The sequence below is a fragment of the Lissotriton helveticus genome, chromosome 11 (genome assembly GCF_964261635.1).
Source record: "Lissotriton helveticus chromosome 11, aLisHel1.1, whole genome shotgun sequence".
NCBI lineage: Eukaryota > Metazoa > Chordata > Amphibia > Caudata > Salamandridae > Lissotriton > Lissotriton helveticus.
Genome location: NC_136072.1, coordinates 76,344,327 through 76,354,332, shown reverse-complemented (window position 1 = coordinate 76,354,332; position 10,006 = coordinate 76,344,327). Strand labels below are relative to the sequence as shown.

The window sequence follows — 10,006 nt, the reverse complement described above, 5'->3', positions numbered from 1 at the left end:
AGACACACAATACAGCGCGCTTTAGCCATGTTTCGTAAATAGCGACGACGCAATGTACAAGCAAAAGTTACATGAATGGAAAAAACCCACAAACCAGCTAGACATTTAAACACACCTTTTAAACCATGGGTCAACACTAAAGCCAGAAACAAAACACAGCCCGCAGACTGCATCCAAACCACCTATGTAAATTCCAGTTGTAAGTCATATTTACAAGGAGAAACCCTATTCTCAACAGTATTCTAAAAACTGAAGTAGAAATACTCTCAATTCACTAATTCAGGCTGGCAGAACACCAAAAACCGCTCTGCATATCTTCATACATAAAATTGCACAGAACAAAGGATCCTCATGTGTATTATGGGCATATTTAAATTCCCTGGGGAAAAATTTCACCAAGGAAGAAATATGTTTTCATACCTAAAACCTATTTTAAGTTTTCCCTCTAGGGGAAGCCGGCTAATTCAATTCATATCTCACTATGGTACCTCTCATAAAACTACACATTTTACATGTGAGTTTGGAACAGGCATGCAAACAAACATAATGCAAAATATGCATTATCATAATCTAAAATGGCACTTAATCATTGCGCCGCTCATAACCATAAATGGAGAAACATCTCCACATTACCTGCCTACATGTGTTGCAACGCATATATCACATAATCCATATCATAAATATGATCGATCATCCATACATATCCATATCCATATCCATATCCATAAGCCACAGCAAGCGTATCCTAAAACTGCCTTGCGAGTCACTGGCTACCATAAGCTCACAGTAATTACCATACAATGGCTCTTACCAAGCACGAGCGTCCAGGTTCTATCTGCCAAGTTTTGAATGACCTAACAGTCTTTTCTTTTAAAATATTCACGCCAGAAATGTTCTCAGTCAGGGGTGCCATCATGTGGAGGATCAAAAATCAGTAAGATCAGAAGTAGACTGGGCTACAGAGACTAAGAACCCCCAGAATTGGTACCTCCTTTAGTAGAATCCTGCCTTGTCTTCCTCAGTAAATGTCTGTCTCCTGACCAAAAATCGCTCCTGCAGATAGTCACCGCTCTGATGAGCCCCAAGTTGGCGCGCCAAATGAGGGAAATCAAAAATCCCATCTCAGGGGTTTGCACTAACACCTGATCCTTTAAAGAAGCATGAAAAAGTTGGCACAGAATCTGTAATCAAGAGAAACATATTTATTAAATTACAACAAGTGAGGCCATGTCACACAGAAGCCGCAGCACTCTGTATGAGATGGTCTGAGGACTGAAGGCCACAGTATCTCTTATATACCCTCACAGGGGCTAAAAAAGGGCAGTACAAGTGCACATAAGAAGAGTTACACACATAGATGGTCATACAGAAAATGCACAGTCGACAAGTAGGAGGAGCTAACAGTGTTGCCAATGCTAGCAAGCACATCCTGACAGTTACAGAATATTAGCAGCTGCAAGCAAAACTGAGCATGTGCAAAGTAGAAGGAAGAAGCTAAATATACCGAGCAGAGAACAGCAAGATAGGACTGAGTACATGGTGAGCACATGGCCATCTAAAATGGCTGCCAAATACAAAATGGATTCCATAAAAAGACAAGATAGTCTCTAAATACAGGATGTCTTCTGCTAATGCTTAATCTAATCGCTGCTAAATTACGACACAATCTCTCACTCTCACATATGATCACTTATATACATCAATACTCACATGTTCTAGAGTAAAACTTATGTAGTTACTCATAAAGATACTATTGAGACTGTCATTCACTCACTAACAGACCCATACACACACTCATCCACCCATACAGTCCTGCACACATGCTGTATTCAAAACACATACAAACAGTGAGTCACTCATTCATGCATCTATGCGCTAAGTAATACCCCCCACCGAACCATACAGACACTCATACTGATACTCAAAAAACCACCTAATAACCCTTATAGACACTCATGTAGCTACTGACCAACCCATGCAGCCACTTATAGACAAAGTGAGACACTGATACAGATATTTACATATTTAAACATTACTCGTTAATACATGTATTCCCTAAGATACACTTACTAGGTCAGTTATGCAATCATTTTTACAAAAAAACCATCCATTTAGACACTTATTTACCCAATTATTCTTCCATCGAGCTTTTAGATATACATATATAAAAAACTATTTTTTCCCAGAAAGACACACATTCACTGTATGATGTCATCAGTGATGTCATCAGTGATGTCATTTGAGATGTAATCAGTGATGTCACTGACCATGTCATGAGTGATGTAATATGTGATGTCATCAGCAGTGCATTTCGGGCGCGCGAGTTACAGTTAGCTGAACTAACTATAACGGGGGAATTTCAAAGGTTTTGTATGTGTGAAATGTCCAGCTAACTATAACATGTGTGAAACCTACGTTTTTTTAAATGAATTTGCAAGGTTTTTTAAATGCCAATTCCTAACTATAACGTGTGTGAAACCTATGGTTTTTGCAGTGAATATATATATACTAGCAACCCGTCCCGCCCTTGTCCGGGAGCAATCAGGCTTCCCCGACCCCGCCTGCCCCGACATTGCCCAGCAGCCCGGGCCCCCGGCCGCCCCGTTCCCCTGCCTGCCCCAACATTGTCCCCCGGAGGTCTATTCCTTTCTGCCCAGCACCTACTTTCAAATACCTTTCCTGCTTTAGTAAAGCCGACCGCTGGTTTCCGCCCGTTTATTTCCCCTCAGCGTGACCTGCCTCGTTACCATGCTGATGAGAGGAATCGTCTTTCTCCTCAAGTGCGCTTACTTCTGCGTGTCCGACAGCGCTCACTGGCAAATAGCCTTTCCCACAGCAGCCTGTAGCCCACCTTCAGTCACCTCCCGCTTCCAGTCTAACTCCAGTCCACCTTTGGCCCGCCACCAGCCCTTTAAACATACCTCCAGTCTGCCTCTCCTTTCTAATACGTTTTACTCCTCAGTTCGAGACTTACTCCTCAGTTCGAGACTGCAGGGATACTCCCCGTCCCCCGCCTTGCCCGACACCCGCCTGCCCCGACATTGTCCCCGAAGCCTTACCTCAGCCGCCGCTCCTCAGTTCACCGGTCCTCGCCGCTCTGCTCCTCACCGCCTGTCCGCCGCCGCTGCTCCTCCCCCTGCGCCAAGTCCGCCTCTCCGCTGCTCCCACCGCCACTGGCCTGTCCGCTGCTCCTCACGTCACCTCTCCTCCCCCACGCCATGTCCGCCGCTCCTCGTACGCCGCTCCTCCCCGTGCTCCTGAGGTGAGCATGCACATCGCGGCCGGCGCTACATTGGAGGGACTACTTTTTTTTAAATATAAATATTGTAAATAACGTTTATTTTTTTAATTTATATTGCCTATAACCATCTACACACCCTGACGATTTCAACGGTGTGTCGGGTGTGTAGATTGGCGCTGTGGTTCCCGAGTTTACCCACCTCAAAGCTTGAAAGTTCTTACTTTATTATAGTAGTATAGATATATATATATATATATATACCAGCAGCCCATCCCGACCTTGTCCGGGAGCAATCAGGCTTCCCCGACCCCCGCCCGCCCCGACATTGTGCAGCAGCCCGGCCCCCCGCCAGCCCCGACATTATCAAGCAACCCGGGCCGCCGCCAGCCCCGTCCCCCGCCTGCCCCAACCCCCGCCTGCCCGAAGCCTTACCTCAGCCGCCGCTCCTCCCCCGTGCTCCTCATTTCACCGCACATTGTGCAGCAGCACGGACCCCCGCCCGCCCCGACATTGTCAAGCAGCCCGTGCCCCCGCCCGCCCCGTCCCCCGCCTGCCCCGACCCCCGCCTGCCCGGAGCCTTACCTCAGCCGCCACTCCTCCCCCGTGCTCCTCATTTCACCGCTCCGCCGCTCCTCGCCGCTTACCGCTCCTCCCACCTGTCCGCTGGTCCTCACCGCCATTCCGTCGTTCGTCACCGCTCCTCCCCCACGCCATCATGTCCGCCGCTCCTCCTCGCGTTCCTGGACGCCGCTCCTCCCCGCGCTCCTGACCTCAGCACGCAGGTCGCGGCCAGCGCTACTTCGAAGGGACTACTTTTTTTTTTAATGTTAATTTTTTAAATAACGCATATTTTTATACTTTATATAGCCTATGTCCATCTGCACACCCTGACGATTACAATGATGTATCGGGTGTGTGGATTGGCGCTGTGGTACCAGAGTTTACCCGCCTCAAAGGTGCAAAGTTCTTCTTTTATAATAGTAGTATAGATATAGATTTTGACATTTTTAAACTTGATAGCAGTGTCTGTGCATTAGTTGTACCTCATTACTACCAGTTTAACACCCAAATATAGCAATAAGTTATAGAAAGGTGACCAGTTAATCTTTGCGAAGGTCTTTCCACCGCGCGGCAACATGTCGCTGTGTTTTCTCTAACTTTTCAACTGGGCTAGAAACTTTTTTTGTTAAACTCTGCAGAAAATTAGGCAGATGATGGATGGATTATGTGGCAAATGCAGCAAATGTACAATTATGCGAAAAGCCCTGCAGCCCCACAGTCACATAACTCCAGTGGGCCTTCCTATAATTCATGAAAGGCAAAGGGGTGTAAGAAGGGGACTGCTCAGTGACCAAGATTCCCAGAGAGCGAGGCCACCTTGAATCTCCACACTGCTTTGCAGATTGCAACTACCTGCACTGGAGCATGCTTCTGATAAATGTGCGCACACTACTCTGGGTGCCTGGAGATGAAAGTTGTCTGTTTGTGAGAGAAAACAATTGCATGCTTCCAGTGACGCATCCCTTTTACGGGTAAAAAGCAATTCATAGCGGTATCCAGCTGGCATGTCCTTGACCCTCCCTGTACATCCCAGCAGAGCCACGGAGGGGTTATCTTTCTGCCACCCAGTGCTTAATTTGTAAAATATTAAGTGCAGGTGCTCACATTTTGTAGGAGGCCACACCCACTGCCCCAGCTCCACCCACTTCCTCAATGGCACCACTCACTTACTCTATTGGCTCCACCCTGCACTCATACAGGAACACCGCTCACCCTGCACTCATACAGGAACACCGCTCACCCTGCACTCATACAGGCACACCACTCACCCTGCACTCATACAGAAACACTGCTCACTCTACACTCATACAGGAACACCTCTCACTCTGCACTGACACAGGAACACCACTCACCCTACACTCATACAGGAACACCACTCACCCTGCACTCATACAGGAACACCACTCACCCTGCACTCATACAGGAACACCACTCACTCTGCACTCACACAGGAACACCACTCACCCTGCACTCATACAGGCACATTGCTCACCCTGCACTCATACAGGCACATTGCTCACCCTGCACTCATACAGGAACACCACTCACCCTGCATCACACAGGAACACCACTCACCCTGCACTCACACAGGAACACCACTCACCCTGCACTCACACAGGAACACCACTCACCCTGCACTCATACAGGAACACCACTCACTCTGCACTCACACAGGAGCACCACTCACCCTACACTCATACAGGAACACTGCTCCCCCTGCACTCATACAGGAACACTGCTCACCCTGCACTCATACAGGAACACCACTCACCCTGCACTCACACTGGAACACCACTCACCCTGCACTCATACAGGCACACCGCTCACCCTGCACTCATACAGGCACACCGCTCACCCTGCACTCATACAGGCACACCGCTCACCCTGCACTCATACAGGCACACAGCTCACCCTGCAGTCATACAGGCACACAGCTCACCCTGCAGTCATACAGGCACACAGCTCACCCTGCACTCATACAGGAACACCGCTCATCCTGCAGTCATACAGGAACACTGCTCACCCTGCACTCATACAGGCACATTTGCTTACCCTGCACTCATACAGGAACACTGCACAACCTACACTCCTACAGGAACACCACTCACCCTGCACTCACACTGGAACACCACTCACCCTGCACTCGTACAGGCACAATAAAACCAAGCACTTATGTCCATGGAAAAAGCTAAATATCAGAAATAATGCCCTTTAAAACTAAAATAAGCGTTGGAAAGACTTTTAAGCCACTTTCTAAGATTGGACTATTTCTGCCTTTTCCGTTTTCATATTGCTTTTCAAAAAAATGTTTTGTCTAAACAGAAGCGTTCAGGTCTTACAAACAATATGCTGCTAAGGCCGCTTGTGGAGAGCAGGACACCACGTTAGGATGACAACACTCTGAAAGATGAAAACTGACTCCAGAATTCCCAGCGCTTTTAGGTGACCTCTAGACGCCATAACGCACTAAAGAAAACAACCTGTTGAAAATAAAATGTAAACGTTTGCACAAAAACGCGGTCATGGAGATCAGATGCAGTCAGTGCATGTGCATAACAAAGGGGGTTCGAATCTATTTAAATTTGCTAGTGTCCTAAACAATTTCAAAGCAGGCCGCCCTCTACAACAAGTCTAAGTTGCATTGGCGTAATGAAATGCGAATACAGAGCAGGACACTGCCCAGATTAACAGAGGGGCTCCTTCATATATTTGTTTCCAGTTATGGGCTGTCACAGAGCAACTACACCGACACACACTGGCAGGCACTGACCACGTTAAGTAGGGGGCAGCACTGTTGGCGCGCTAGTGCTATTAATAAAATGTAGAGTGCACTGAAAAAAGATACCTCACTGAAGCACAACATATTTAATGAGTAGATTTGAGTAATGTCAATTGTGCAGGCACTGGCAGCACCTCGCCGCAACGACTTCCACCGCCGTAAGAACTGGGCCGGGCATGATTAAATTGTGTAGCTCAGCAGTAGCTGCATAGGAGGGGGCCCCCGCTGGTGTATGCTTGTGGGAAACAGTCTGTGGGGAGTTCAGCTGATCCGACGGGCGGGATAGTTTTAAAAATGTTTCAGAGAGATGTATTATTTTGTACCGTGTACACAGCCTTGCTCAGCACTCAGGGTTACTAACTTTCCACATTTAGTTGCCACTCTCACTACCAAATTTGCATGTATGCACGTGCTAAGCTTAGTGCCCCGTCACCGACTAAATCACTTACTTGTCACTGTAGGAGACTATGCCGGTCCGTGACTGCTGCTACATCGATGGTGCACTCTGCAGCCTGGTCTTCATCCAGGCTCTGTTGGCACTCTCGTCCTGGCAGTCCGGCCCTGCTCCCACTGGCCAGCCTGACTGAGCCGACTGCACTTAGTGTTTTGCGCCATGAGAGAGAGACTCGAGTCTGGTGGGCAGACTCAGTGAAAGCATGAGGTGGCTTTTAGGCAGCAGCTGGCGGAAATTTAGACATGCTGGCAGGGGCACGTACCTGCCGCTTCTGGAACCCCAACTGCAGGTCACTCACCTTCCTGGACGCCGCTCCTCCACACGCTCCTGACGTCAACACGCAGGTCACGGCCGGCTCTACTTCCAAGGGACTACTTTTTTTTTAATGTTAACTTTTTAAATAACTAATATTTTTATACTTTATATAGCCTATGTCCATCTGCACACCCTGACGATTACAATGTTGTATCGGGTGTGTGGGTTGGCGTTGTGGTTCCCGAGTTTACCCGCCTCAAAGGTGCAAAGTTCTTCCTTTATAATAGTAGTATAGATATGTACTAGCAGCCTGTTCCGACGTTGTCCGGGGATGAAAAGTAAAGTGTGTAATGTTGTTACAGATGAAGTACGTCATTATTGTAAGATTTCGCGGTAAACCACATTTTTAGTTTCATTTGAATGAGCATATAGAATAAATTGATTTTGCGCATTCCCGGTGCGAAAGAGTGCAACATATAACTGGCCATGAGTGAAGCAGTCTTCTCGTAAGTCTATGCCTATAACTTTATATGTTTGACCTTGCGATTTGTTAATGGTAGAAGCAAAGGCAATGTTAATCGGGAATTGCAAACGTTTAAATTGAAATGGTAGATCTGTAGGTATCATGGGTATGCGTGGAATGTGAGCTAACTGGCCTGCAGCAGGGCCAGATAGAATAGTTGCTTTAATGACATAAGGTAAAAGACTTTTCACTTGTAGTCGGGTTCCATTGCATAGATTTGGCGGATGTAGGTTTCGCAATAAGATGATTGGGATGCCGACTTTTATTTGGAGTACATGATGTGGAAGTCCCGAAGGGTTAAGTGAGTTTAGGAATTCTTGAGGATAATGTACTGCGTCTTCTGTATCTAATACTGTGTCAATGGATTTATATAGTTTTGTTTCCCCTAGGATTTGAAGTAGTATGTGTTCATTGATGTGGTTGACACTTGTGTTTCTGGGTGCAACTAATCCATTGGTAGTCTTTGTTAATAATATTGTGAACGTCTAAGTATACATGTTGTATGAGTTCCTGTAAGTTCGAGACAGGCGTCCTTAAATTTTCAATATTAATGTTATCATTTGTGTTGTGTAAATCTCCATTACCAACTTGTAGTAGAAGATCAGCAAAGAGATTATCTCCACCTCCTAAATGTGTTCTCATGTTAGAGCGTAAGGTAAGAGTTGTACGGAGTCCCATAGGTGTGATGCTTTGAAGCATGCTTTTAGTATATCAGCACGTGTTCCTCTTGGGACAACAGGAAGAGTCTGACGGAAGTCACCTGCAAAGACAAAAGTGACCCCACCCATGATTTTAGGACAATTTCTAATGTCTTATAGAGTTTTGTGTACGGTGTCTATATGTGCGCGGTGTGTCATAGTAGATTCGTCCCACATAATAAGAGCCACTTTTTGAAGCAGGGTGCCTAAGGGTCCGTTTTTGCGTACTGAGCAAGTGGATTCATTTTCAATGGAAACAGTTAAAGGTAGTTTAAACGTGGAGTGTGCTGTTTTACCTCCAGTTAGCAAAGTGGCAGCTATTCCAGAAGATGCAACTGCCAGAGCCAATAGTCCTAAAGAGCATATTTTTGCAAGTATTAGGTTGATTAAGTACATTTTCCCAGTACCTCCTGGTGCGTCTAAGAAGAAAATGTTTCCATCTTTTGTTTCCACACTTTCAACAATGGTGTTGTATGCTATTGTTTGATCGGGCACTAAGTTAGGCAAATGTTGTGCAACGTATTGCAGTAGGTTCTCTGTAGAGTTTTCAAAATCAGTATGGTTGTACGGTGTATGTATAGTTCTATTTGTTTGCGGCAGTTTGAAATCTTTTAAAGTTTTTTCACTTAGTACATACAGCGAGTCTTCAATTAGTATGAGACCCTGGTTAAATATGTCATTACTCATTGGTATTGATTCATCATTTGTTTCTTGACGCCTATTGTGTAGTATATCTTCACACAAATCTTCTTTGTATTGGTCCCATAAAGTGAGAGGATCAGATGGGTTACAAAACAGCAGAATAGTAACAAACAATTCACGTAGCTTTGATGGGGAATGTGAGAGTGAGTCTTTTTTTACACCAGGGTGTCCTAATACTTGCTGTCCACGTTTGCGGCGTTGAAAATTTGAATTTGACCATGTATAGTATTGTGGTACTTCTTGGTATAGCAATGTTTTTGCAACATTGTCGGTGGCACACAATTGGAAGAAGGCAGTAAGCGTTGTGTGCGTTGGGTTCTGTGCTACATGTAGAATGTTCTTGTCATTGAAATAGACTCTTTGACCATTTTAGAGATGCACAGCTAGATGTGTGACAGTGGGATGGCGTTCATGAATGTGAAACTCTAGAATGCGCCACACTGCTTCGGAAGTGCTAATATACCTTCCATTTAGATATGTGTCTATTTCATTGTGTTTGTTTTCAATAGCAGCAGTTGCTTGAACCGAGTCTTTGTTAATATATTTGCAATTATATTTGATAGCTTTAACAGATTGGTAGTATTCAATATTAATGTGAGCATTGAAAGTGCGACAGAGTAGTGGTGAATATGGAACAACCCACTGATTATTGACAGTGACTTCCTGTCCTCTAACCGTCATTGTGACAGTATGTCCACCATGTTCGATGTTCCTCCTCTGGTAAATGGGGTAGCCGTTAACTCCAGTTTCAGTTTCATTATTTAGAGGGCGTAGGTATTTTTTGGTGCAAATC

General features: G+C 45.7%; 1 pseudogene; it reads right to left on the bottom strand.

Moving 5' to 3' along the window:
• Positions 1-8,451: 8,451 nt before the first annotated feature.
• LOC144790716 (ATP-dependent DNA helicase Pif1-like) lies at positions 8,452-9,198 on the bottom strand (annotated as a pseudogene).
• Positions 9,199-10,006: the final 808 nt, after the last annotated feature.